General features: G+C 44.3%; 1 long non-coding RNA gene across 1 annotated transcript in view; it reads right to left on the bottom strand.

The window, feature by feature from the left end:
- The window catches only part of LOC310840713, a 249,855-nt gene that overhangs the window by 100,132 nt on the left and 136,723 nt on the right, over positions 1 to 13,000 (bottom strand). Inside the window, exons 10-11 of the long non-coding RNA XR_014562030.1 lie at positions 3,320 to 3,443; positions 2,339 to 2,485 (exon numbers count right to left, since the gene is read on the bottom strand). This is a non-coding gene — a long non-coding RNA (uncharacterized lncRNA). The remainder of the gene's footprint in view (positions 1 to 2,338; positions 2,486 to 3,319; positions 3,444 to 13,000) is intronic.

The following is a 13,000-nucleotide window of genomic DNA, read 5'->3' as shown; positions in this document are numbered from 1 at the left end:
CAAACCCTAACCCTACACTCAATCCAAGCAAACGTACTCTCCAAGGTCACCTCTGGTTCAGTTATCAGTTGCAGGTTGAGAGGTTCATAAGGGACAAAGAACTGCATGGCTACAGTCCATTTTTAAGAGTTTGGGACCCAAGTTAGAATTTGACCATTTCTAGTCAGTTAGAGCCATGGGGGTGCTAGGGAGACGGTAGGTGCCTCCTGGGGCAGAGGAAGATGGTTGTCTTGGATGGAAATTGCCACTAGATTTTCCCATCTTCCTACTAGGCAGGCTTAATCAGTAACCTTGATGTGACTTCTTTGCTTATCCATGATGGAGTGCTAGGTAATCTTAAAATCACAGATTGGCGGGTAGTATAACTGCACCACATGAGTCACACTAAAACCGCAGACCTAACTCCAGTTACCTGGGAGTAAGCTCCACTTAATTCAATAGGATTTACTTCTGAGTAAATAGTATAGTTAAGACTGCTGCAGCCTGAGCTATTTGGAAAAGGACTGAAGTTGGCTCAGCTGGACAATCTCAAACAATAGGAATAATCCAGGAACTTCTCAGCCATACAAATATGGAAAGAGGGGGGTAGGAAAAAGATACAGCCATCTAGAGACTCCCATGTACACTTCCCTAAATCCTTTAGATATCCCATTCACCTCAGTATATGGGAGGATTCATTCTGTGATTACAAAGGAAAGCACAATCTTCTTTCACTGAAGTGAAGGAGGTAGCCTCTGTGGTCAGGAGAGCTGAACCACTGTGTCTACAGCAAATCACAGAATAGTGGATTTCATGCTTGGCATACTTCCTTTGATAACTCATTTTGTCTGATAGGCACATATAGTGTCATAAATTCTTTGTCATAAAAGAAGTTTCATTTTAGGGGTTTTTTTGCAAAGTGGGCAGGGGGGAGCTAAAAACCTCCCAGATTATTTTTTTTAGAGTTGCACTGTTAGGCATAGGTCTCACAAAGAGAAGGCGACGGCATAAACTTGTGTCTCAACTGCATCACTAAAGACTACCAACGTCACATAACTGAACGTTCCTCCATTAAGGAAAGGAAACGAGAGGAGGAACCATGCACATAGAAAATTTGCCATCCCCTATTCTGTATCCTGATCAAAATTAGGAATACAGTTGGATGGTGTGGTGTTTTTTTTTGGGGGGTCACACAAAATTGGCTTAATTTATATGCAAATTGTGTGTGTGTGTGTGTGTGTGTGTGTGTGTGTGCGTGTGCGTGCGTGCATGCACACATGTTTAAAATGGAGAAACTAGGATCACTGAGCACACAAAGAACTGACCCAGAGAACAGAAATAGGTTGACCTTCCCATCCCTAATAGGCATGATGGGAAAAGAGAGCTGTTCACACATTACATCCAACGAGTACACAGTTTGGGGCTAGGACTACGGGAGTCAAAAAGGAGACAGTATAATCATGGCTCTCGTTTGCATTCATTAAAAACAACAAGCATTTGGGGAAACAGAGCTGATAATAAACAGCCTGTGTGGTGCATCCATAAATAAATTAGAGCCACCTCAAAAGACTTCTCTAGTTTATACCAGAGTATTTTACTGCAAGCCTTTAGCTTTGACAAATATTCACACTTAGGTGGCAAAAAGCCCTCTGACACTTACTTTCTCTTACTCTGAACTGCGGCTCTTGAGCCCCGGAATGTTAAATCCATTCTTTCATTTGGGAACAAAAGCCCTGCTCTATTCTGTTACCCTTATTTAAAATCCGTACCACAGAACTAATTCAATTATGCCATAATACTCAGTTGTCACATTAGTCCCCCGTATTTCGGAAATTCTTGCATTTTTCACAGCTAATTTGCTTCTCCAATTTCACAGAGGATTCAAGTAATAGTGCAGCTTCAATTGTTCATTGCAAGCACTGGGGAATAAAACCCTAAAAGGATTGCCTTCACATCACTTCCAGAAGAGACTGAAAATTGCTCCACAATGTTTGCCTCTTGCATTTGGCGGTGGAAGATAATGCACTTCCATCCAAGCTGTTAGGCTGGCTACAAAAGCACTACATCTGGCATAGCAATCCTTAAAAAAAAAAAATCCATTTTCGTGCATTTTTAGGGAACTTGGAGAAAAGCAAGAGCTCCAAAGGTCTCCAGCATCAAGCAACGTGGAGTGCTTTTACATGCAAACACAGATTACTCTGTACCTCACAATGTCAAAACAGCAAACCCAAAACAAACCTAAAATGAAACTTAGATTCACAAGGTGCCTGAGGGCTTCCTTCTATGCACTTATAAACTAGGAACACAGCAGGAAGGTGCAGTAAGTGTAGCTGCCTAAAGTTTCATACCAACTACTTACCCCAAAGCCCGAGTCCAGAGCCAACCCACGACATTTCGCAGTCTGAGGTAAGGGACAAGGTGGCACCTCCCATTCCACGCATAGAAGCTGACTGAATCTTGCTTCGACACCAGAGGGCAGAGGGGGAAACAGCATCCACTACCACACCTGAGGACATAGGCTACTTCAGGCACACAATGTGACACACGTAGCTCTGTATTCCAACATCTTGCTGCAGTTGCTGCTCACTCTTTTCTTTTATTAATTTACAATTGTTGCTCACTCTCAAGAACCTGCTGCCAGAAGCAACCACACCTCCTTACTAACCCTCTTAGAGAAGCCCTATTATGAGGCCCACTAGAGGCCGACTAAGGACTATCCATCCACCTTATAGCACAGAGGTGGCCAGAGGAAACATGGGGCTACTTGAGGCAATGAAATCAGCAGAGCACTCACAGTCCATTCAAAAGTCCTTGTGCCACATGGACTAGGTCAGTTTACATTAGCAGCTGAGTTCAGCTTCTCCCCATACAAGCCCAACCACTGCTTAGGCCACACCTGCACCATAAATATTACACACACTCATACCCCAAAGAATCCTGGGAAGTGTAGCTTGTTAAGGGTGCTGGGAGTTGTTGAGACACAGAGCTACAATTCACAGAGTTCCCTAGGAAGAGGGATTGATTGTTAAACCCCCTCTGCTAATTGTAAATATGTGAGGGGAATATGGGGTCTCTTAACAACTCTCAACACCCTTAACAAATTAGGGTTCCTGGTTTTTTTGGGAGGATGCCATAATTGTCAAAGTGCTATTATAATAGTGCTTTGAATACATTGTGTGGATGTAGCCTGAAACCTCTGCACTGTGATCACTGCTCCACAAGCTCTCAGCATCTGAATTGGAAACACCTGTGCCAATGAGCAATTGCTCCACCTTGCTGATATTGTGAGTTGGAGCAGTCCTTGTCTCTGGGGCTTTCCAAAGAAGATGCAGCATCCTACCTTGTCCAGAAGAAACTTCCTATGGCCGATGAGTGGCCCTGTGGACTCTGTTCCATTTCTGTTGGTTGCTTTTAATTTGTACCACTGGTTTTTCAAGGACTGGAAAGCAGGTGAAAGCATGATTCTGAAAGGGGGGGTCAGAGAAGACAGGGTTAAACAACACACCTGCATGCCCCAACTGCTATTGTTTCTCCTCTCAAACTTCCAGCTTTCATCATTAAACACATACACTATTGCAATGTTGTTAACATCAGGTCCACTCACAGTGTAACACTGAGTTTGGCTTTAAGTGGCCTTTTGAAATATTCTACAGGGTAACTAAAACGCCTTCACATCTGTAAAAAATATAAACACAAAAAACCCTGGTGGCAACATAGAACATATTTTGATAAAAGAACAAGCTTCACCTATTTTTATTCTAATACAGTATTTATTTTAAAACTCCCCAATGCTATTGCCAGATACCATTAGCATTACGACCCTTGGTCATGAATTGTGCTCCCGTGCCTTTAATAGTTGTTTGGCAAATAGATATTCAAAAGGCAAGACAGAAGCCTCTCTTAGTCCTCCTGGAGATCCCATGGACCAAAGATAGGACCTTCTGCGTGCAAAGGAGATGTCCCACCCTGAGCTGCTGCCTCCGGTACTGGAAATAATAGCTCGGAGTCATTGGTTATCTTAGGTTTAACTTTGAATCCACTGCAGAATGTAATTTCATGAGATTTTGCTCCCTTCTGTTGCAACGAGAGCAACAAGCCAGTTCTAGTCATCCTCAGGAAATTAAGTTTGTGAAATTAACTGCAAAGCTGGAATTGCCTGTTCAGGAATCTCTATGGGCTTCAGGGGCAGTTTTATTCTTGACCAATTAATTATCTCATTGAGGAAGGCTTACCAAATGCAAACAGTAATAAAATATAAATAATAGGATAGGTTTTAATTGATTCCCACCGTAAACTTGAGGAGTAGTGGTAGAATGCTTTCATGGATGCTATTCTGAAGAAAAAGAATAATTGGCTCATTAACCATAGCTGTATCAACTTGTTCTCATTAGGAAGGTCAAACAAATAAAAAGAAGTAGTTCTGAGGAGCACACCGTTCTACATAAAAGAGGGCAAAAGTTCTACAATTTCAGTCAAAGGGCTCATGTAGGACATAGGCACTTCCTGTGTTGTTTTAGCACTGAAGCGGGGTATTTGTGGCAAGCAGTTGCAGGGGTGGCCCAAGGCATCTCAGGTGCTGGGGGGGGGGGAATCCCCACCACCACCACCACCACCACCACCTTCATAACAAGCCATACCTACTGAAATCCCTTCTTTTTCTAACTATTAAAGGTACAGGAATGCTGCCCTCTTCTACTATCAAGGATGCAGAAGCCCTTGTCCATTTTTTAAAAACTTGGATAGGTATTATCCTACAGGACGGGGTGTGGCCTGAAGAGGAGAGAATCACAGTGGTGGCCAAATTTGGCCCTCCAGCTGTTTTTGGACTACAACTCCCATCATCCCTAGCTAACAGGACCACTGGTCAGGGATGATGGGAACTGTAGTCCCCAAACAGCTGGAGGGCCAAGTTTGGCCACCACTGACTTAGGAAGAGGCCTGGGGGGCTGCATTCAACTCCCAGGAGCCTGAGGTTCCCCAACTCTGCTATAACCAAACAGGCACTCTGACAAGGCAGGTCCCAAGATGCAATTCTCTAGGCTGCACCCCTTGCTTCCCTCTAACTCCAGCTTAAAATGTTCAGCTCCCTTCTCTTCCTTTTCTTCTAAAGTCTCTCTTCTCCATGACTTCACCTTCCCTAAGCTGTCAGGGGTATCTAATTCAAAAGCAAAGAGGGATCCCCAGCCAGTAGTAGCCAAACAATTAGTGATGAAGCATTAACTCTCCACCCTGGGCTGTTAACCAGCAATCCACCCAACACAGGAAGGATCAGCAAAGATAACTCTTGTTGCAAGACCCTTTCATAGGCTCCATTTCTATGGTGCTTGTGTTATGGTGTAACAGAAGTGCCAACACCTCAGGCAGAAATACTGCCTGATCATTCACCTCCCTGATGCAAACAGTAAAAAGAAAGAAAGAAAACAATCTTTCTTTTCTTTTTAGCTGGATGCCTGTGCCATATACCTGGCCAACAGAATAAACAGCAGTCACTAACCATGCCATGTTGAAAAGAATGGCAGTTAATCCAAGAGACACCTGCAGATGTTCAGTTCACCAGGAAACCCTGCAATATATCTTTGGAGGGTGTCTGAATCCGTCTTTTATTTATGAGTGTAGTGTCTCTTTGCTTGCTTGGGTCATTATTTTCGGTGTACATTTTACAGTCTGTTTTTGCAGATGGTTTGTGTATAGCCAGGGCACTCAAGCTGAGTTATGTGGTGCTGTGTAAAAGGCTTCCCACAAATATTTTGCAGCGACTACCTAAGGGAGGAAGAGAATGTTCAAAAGATCAGGCAGGAGAGAACCAAAGTTAAAGATCAGTCTGAATCAAAGGCAATGGGCACAAAGTTACTCAACTGTTATTCGTGGTATATGAGATGCAAGGTCCTTTACACGCCTCTCCAATGTACCCTCAAAGCAATATGCTTGAAGTTTCAATTGAACACATGTGGAACTGAGCCTGGGAGAGTAATTTGCCCAAGGCCTATCAGGAAGTCTAAAGCTAAGTGGGATTTGAAGTCAGGCTGCTAAGTCTGTGTCTACAAACATGTTGTCCTCTGTCTTTGCACAAGACACACACAACCATAAACCCCTTTTGACCTAACATGACAAAATAACATAAAATGGGGGATTCATAGAATTCCAGAAACAGACACACAGAACCTTTCTATATAATGTTTTGAGTTCAGAAGTTGGATAGTTGAAGCAATTCACCATTTCAGCAATGAGGGCTCCCATCAGGAAGTTCAGAGGGTGAGGGAAATAACAGTATATGTTTGGGAAAACCTGCAATGTTTCTCCTGGGAGAAAGTCCTACTATTTTGTTTCCACTGGGAACAATACAGGGTGGCGGGGATCACAGCAAGGTTGTCCAATACAAAGTTCACTTCCTTCTTCCCACATATATTTGCATTGTTGCAACCACTGGCTCTAACTAGCACACAACTACTGTTCATTCCAATAAGCTCATTCAAAGAGATGCCTAACAACCAACTTGCCCACATCTTGATCTATTTCTTAGTGGAAAAACAGCTTAGGAATATTCCCCCATCTTTTGGGGGCATAAGGCCAGTCTAGCTTGGCAACAAAGAACTCATTGCCTAGTAACATTTGCATTAGTATTTATGTTGAAGCAGATCATGAAAGACCCACAGCTCAGTATATACATTTATGCAGAAGGTTCCATGTTTAATCCCTCGCAGCATCTCTAGTTAAAAGGATCCGATAATAGGTGATGTGAAAAATCTGTCTAAGACCTTAGAGAACCACTGTCAAAACCGACAAATAGTAGAAATTAGTTTCCTATGCTGCTGTCATGGAAAAGTGTTGAGGATTTGCTGGTCTATCTTATGGTACAGTATGTTGAGGGTGTCTTTTTGAAGCAATGCTCATTGTTGTTACTCAGACAAACAACCTTCAGCTATCATAGCAGATTGTCTTATGCACTATGACACACCCCTCCTTGATAACTCTGTCGTTCATGGTCTTATAATCAACAGTGCTCACTGGAGACTCTGGGTTTTAACATTTTCCAGCTGCTGATGGTTCTGGGTATGTTTCCATTGAGTCTGTGTGTATGTAAACATAGCCAGAACATGCCTGTATGTTGAAATAGTCTGGGAAGGTGCAGCAGCTTCTGTGAGGTTTCCTGTGTTCTGGTTTAGCAACGAATGGGGTTTAAGAGCATGCTCTCCTGGACCAACTCCAGCTGCTCATTCACACTGCCTCGGTAATGACCATCATTCATGGGTTACGTTGCATCATCAAAGCTGATGCTCCTCCTTGTGATTTTGTTCACTAGTGGTTGGTCTGCTACCTTGGCATCCAGGGGCCAAAAGATATCACTAGAAGGTCTTGGGTTGCCTCTGCTCCAGTGGCAAGAATGCATGGCAGAAAGGTGAGATGGTCATAAACAGTATGTGAAGAAATGAAGGCACACAAATTTGGAGGAGTTGTGAATAGCAATTCACACACACACACAAAATGAATTTGGATACAATGTAAGGCGTGATGTGCACTGATGGCAAAGCAACAAGCATATGGAATACAAATGCATGATGAGGTACATATGCTGTCAGGGAAATAAGTAGTCTCAGAATAAGCTATGGGAACCTCCAGAAAGTTCAAATGGGGGTGGTCAGTGATATTTTAATAAACTACTAATTGCCTATGATATGGAAAATTGTGGTTGAGTTCCAGATTTAGTGGCATGTCTAACCTGCGGGGCTGCTTGAAAACAGCTGTCACTTCTGGAGGAAGGATCCAGCCAATTTCCCCATTCATTTGTTGCCAAATGCTCCAAATCCCCAGCCAGTTCCGTGCGATGACTGGCAGGTCACAGGAAGGAAAGCCAACTGGCTGCCGTACACGATTTTTAAAATCCCAGCATTTACTGCCGTCTTACTCTCTTTGCCCTACAATGAAGGATGTCAGTCTAGCCGTGCTTTAACATTCTGATTGTTTTTTAACTGTTCAGTTTACGGCTGTCGTCTTCTATCAGGGGAAAAAATATCAAAGAGGTCAAAAGTCTCTGGTAGCCATTACTGCAGGCGGAGAAGAGCAACCTGTCCTGTCTCCCACCCAACACATGCAGACAGAGGCTCCTACTTGTAAGTAAGGAAGTGATCTTTATTCAGGCAAGTAATAGTACAGTCATGGCAGCAGACTCAATGTTCAGGAGTTCAAGAGCAGGGCAAGAAGTTGAGAACTAGATGGAAGCCATGAAGACGTCCCAACAAGTTTCCCCACCTCTCCCATCAGCTTTTAAATATGAAGTGTGGCATGCTCATTTGTAATACTCTCTTGGGAATGTCAAGACTGCAGGTGCAAACCTCTGACCAGGTGGGTGGGTCTGATTCTATCCACAAAGGTAGATCCTCATTCTAGGCAACAAGGCTACACCCTCCTGTTCAGTCATTGCTACCTAACTCCCTGCCACTGCCAGTCAGCCTCCCTGGTCCCATTGGCTGAACAAAACTCTCTCCAGCCTCCACCGAGGCTCTCCACTCTGCAGAAGATTGGAGAAGAGAGCCATTGTCCCTTCTCCTCCTTCCAAAGCAGCTGAAGTTAGTGTGGAAAGGGAGAATTCCTCGCTCCTCCAACTTAGGTTCCCATAACTCGATCCGATTCTTCCTTTTCCACCTTCTGCATCAATGTCTGCCAACCCAAGCACAGCCCCAACAATGCTCATGACACAAGCCTTTTCTTTCAACACTCTCAAGGCATTTGACCATTGCTCTGTAGACAGATAATCTGACTGGCTCCTTTGTCCTTAACCCTTGCTTTTACTTATCGACACAGGTACTGTTCATTATCTTACATTCTTATCACCATTCCTCCCCCTCCCCCAATTCTTAGTGCTTCCTTTGTGCTCTACAAGTCAGCTGCATTGGTCATGATCAAGTTGCTACTGTGCTCTGTTACAAAATTATATATAACACCCTGTCCGTTTTGTCCATGTTTTCATTGTTACAGATTGTGGTAATTTTTGTCCTAGATAGAGCTGTTCCAACTCATCTCTGCATTTACGGCTCACTCTCTTTCTCCAGATGAAGTATATGTCCTCTGCCTCGCACATTACTTTCGCAACAAGGGATTAGCTATTTCTGGAAACTGCTCCGTTCCCTGGCTCAACTAGTCTTTTGTAGTTCAGGCTGCATCTCCCCCTACAGCTATTTATATTGTTCTGATATATATGACTTCCTGAAGGCAAAGGAGACAGCTGCCACAGGTGTCAAAACCACCACAAAGATTCCATAGGTCATTGGTCTTCATGTGATTTTGTTGGTTCTTTTACTAAAAGGGGGGGAGGGGGTAGAGGGTGAAAAGAGGATTCCATGACAAGAGGATTTTGTTTGGAATATTTCACAGTTGTAATTATATTGCCCAAGAAGAGAGTTACAGATTATGCAGCTCATAATACCATGGTGTAGGTAAAGATTTCCCTCCTCTAAGACCAATAACACATGGTCGCTCTTGGTTTTACTGATGACTGATAGCTTAGGCAGCAAACAAAGACTCAAAGCTCACCTTCCAGATAGATAACAATATAAACAAGGTTCTTGCCCATGTTTCATTCATGTGCAGATTTCACACACACTTCCGATGGCGGGTGGCCGGATCTTGGCAAAGTACATAAAGCCCAGACATTTATTGAGAGAGGATGAGAAAATGAGACACATACAATAAAACTATTTTATTTTCTTTCCTGAGAAAGGGAGAGAATAAAACTCGAAACTTTCAGGCTATGAGAAGTTTTCCCCAGAAAAAATTGCTAGGCAAAAGCCCAGGCAACTAGAATCTGAACACCCAGGTCAGCTACAGCTGGGAATGGGGGAATCCGGGTTTTGGGGTTTTGGGGAGATGTGTGTGTGTGTGAAAAATATCCTAATGAAACATCATCCACATTTTAGTGTGAATTTCCCCTAATAGACACATTTGGTATTCAGTTTTGCTAATATAGACATTTTTGCAAAGCAATTTCCCCTATATAATGCATTTTCACCAATATATGCATGCATCACTCTGGTATATGCATTTATATACATAACGTGGCTGCATAACTGCTCTGCAACATCTGGAGAAGTATGAAGATTCAAGGATGACATTTCAAGCCATTTGAGTTTGCATATTGTTTCAGAAAGTGCAGAGCAGGTAGGTTTGCTTGTAAATGCAACCTGAATCAGAGTTCTCAACCATCCGCTGCAACCAATTAATGAACAATCTACTCTACAGTGCTACAAACATGGTTTGTTTGTTTTTCAATCGCAAGCTCAGGCAGTGAGTGGCACTCGGATTGTAGCCAAAATGGGGCCACCCCAAGGTTTAAAGGTAGTGCAAAAATATATTTTTTTAACCTAAGGGGACAAACTTGGTAGGTGTATGATCTAAAATTAACAGCAGGGCTTATATGGATGAAGACAGCAAAGAACAGAGAACGTTGGAAAGAACCTGAAGAGGCGTATATCCAAAGATGAATGTGAGATACTGGAGGAGGAGGAGGAGGAGGAGGAGATGATGAGAATTAAAAAACAACAACAGCCCAATTAGGACTAGCAATGCATAACAGCATAACAGCTGGAAAAGGAAGAAGAAAAACACAGCAGGATGGGAGGACGGAAAGCCAAGCCTGGAGGGAATTGATCCTTGAGCAGCAGCACTACTTTTAGACAGGAGGACAACATTTTATTGCAGCTCCCTCTTGAACAAACTGTTAGTAATAATATAAAAAGTCTGTCTATTTTTTTGTTATAATGCTTTTATTTATCATGTTGTTTTAATATACAGTGGTACCTCGGGTTAAGTACTTAATTCGTTCCGGAGGTCCGTTCTTAACCTAGAACTGTTCTTAACCTAAAGCACCACTTTAGCTAATGGGACCTCCTGCTGCCACTGTGCCACCACTGCACGATTTCTGTTCTCATCCTGAAGCAAAGTTCTTAACCCGAGGTAATATTTCTGGGTTAGCGGAGTCTGTAACCTGAAGCGTATGTAACCCGAGGTACCACTGTATTGTTTTCTTAAGTTGTGTTTTGCTGTTGTCTTGGGATTTGTAGGAAGGGTACTATAAAAATATTTGGCATACATAAATAGGAGAAGTAGAGAGAGGGCTTGTGGAATGTAGCGCAGAGAAAATCCTATGGGAGACAGTATCTTTCACTGGGTATGGCCTGAAGGCACATGAAGCTACCACTTTGCTGAAGCTAAGCTGGTCTGGGTCTGGTCAGCGCCTGGATGAGAGACTACCAAAGAACCACATGCCTAGGAACAAAGGAAAAGTAGCTTATAACGGAAATAAAATAAATAAATAACATTTCTGTAGGACCCTGCCTATAGGGACTAGATAACCCAATAGCTGGAGCAGGTTTTACTTCTACCTCAGGAAAAGGGCCAGTCCTACCATGGGACAAAGGGAGGCAACTGTGTTAGGTGGCAAGTGCCATGGCAGTGGCAGCCTTCCCCATTATGCCTCCTCAGGCACCAACATTTATTGGGCCAACCAATCTCATAATAATAATAATAATAATAATAATAATTTATTATTTATACCCCGCCCATCTGGCTGGGCCTCCCCAGCAACTCTGGGCGGCTTCCATAAAAACCAAAAATACAGTAAAATATCACACGTTAAAAACATCCCTGAACAGGGCTGCCTTAAGATGTCTTCTGAATGTCAGGTAGTTGTTTATCGCTTTGACATCTACTGGAAGGGCGTTCCACAGGGTGGGCGCCACTACCGAGAAGGCCCTCTGCCTGGTTCCCTGTAGCTTTGCTTCTCGCAATGAGGGAACCGCCAGAAGGCCCTCGGCGCTGGACCTCAGCGTCCGGGCAGAATGATGGGGGTGGAGACGCTCCTTCAGGTATACTGGACCGAGGCCGTTTAGGGCTTTAAAGGTCAGCACCAACACTTTGAATTGTGCTCGGAAACATACTGGGAGCCAATGTAGGTCTTTCAAGACCGGTGTTATATGGTCTCGGCGGCTGCTCCCAGTCACCAGTCTAGCTGCCGCATTCTGGATTAGTTGTAGTTTCCGAGTCACCTTCAAAGGTAGCCCCACATAGAGTGCATTGCAGTAGTCCAAGCGGGAGATAACCAGAGCATGCACCACTCTGGCGAGACAGTCTGCAGGCAGATAGGGTCTCAGCCTACGTACCAGATGGAGCTGGTAAACAGCTGCCCTGGACACAGATTTGACCTGTGCCTCCATGGACAGCTGTGAGTCCAAAATGACTCCCAGGCTGTGCACCTGGTCCTTCAGGGGCACAGTTACCCCATTCAGGACCAGGGAATCCTCCACACCTGCCCGCCTCCTGTCCCCCAAAAACAGTATTTCTGTCTTGTCAGGATTCAACCTCAATCTGTTAGCCGCCATCCATCCTCCAACCGCCTCCAGACACTCACACAGGACCTTCACTGCCCTCACTGGTTCTGATTTAAAAGAGAGGTAGAGCTGGGTATCATCCGCATACTGATGAACACCCAGCCCAAACCTCCTGATGATCTCTCCCAGTGGCTGCAATTGCAGCAGTGCCCTGTGCAATGTTGAAAAGCATTGGGGAGAGGACAGAACCCTGAGGCACCCCACAAGTGAGAGCCCAGGGGTCTGAACACTCATCCCCCACCCCCACTTTCTGAACACGGCCTAGGAGGAAGGAGCGGAACCACTGTAGGACAGTGCCCCCAGCTCCCAGCCCCTCAAGACGGTCCAGAAGGATGTTATGGTCGATGGTATCAAACGCTGCTGAGAGATCCAGCAGAACTAGGAAACAGCTCTCACCTTTGTCCCTAGCCCACCAGAGATCATCAACCAGTGCGACCAAGGCAGTTTCAGTCCCATGATGAGGCCCGAATCCCGACTGGAAGGGATCCAAATGGTCCGCTTCTTCCAGGCGTGCCTGGAGTTGTTCCGCAACCACTCGCTCAATCACCTTGCCCAAGAATGGAAGGTTTGAGACTGGGCGATAGTTGGCCATTGTGGCCGCATCTAAAGATGGTTTTTTAAGAAGCGGTTTAATAACTGCC

Source organism: Podarcis gaigeae (assembly GCF_964106915.1).
Source record: "Podarcis gaigeae genome assembly, chromosome: 3".
Classification (NCBI taxonomy): Eukaryota; Metazoa; Chordata; class Lepidosauria; order Squamata; family Lacertidae; genus Podarcis; species Podarcis gaigeae.
This window is presented reverse-complemented; position numbering and strand designations above follow the sequence as displayed.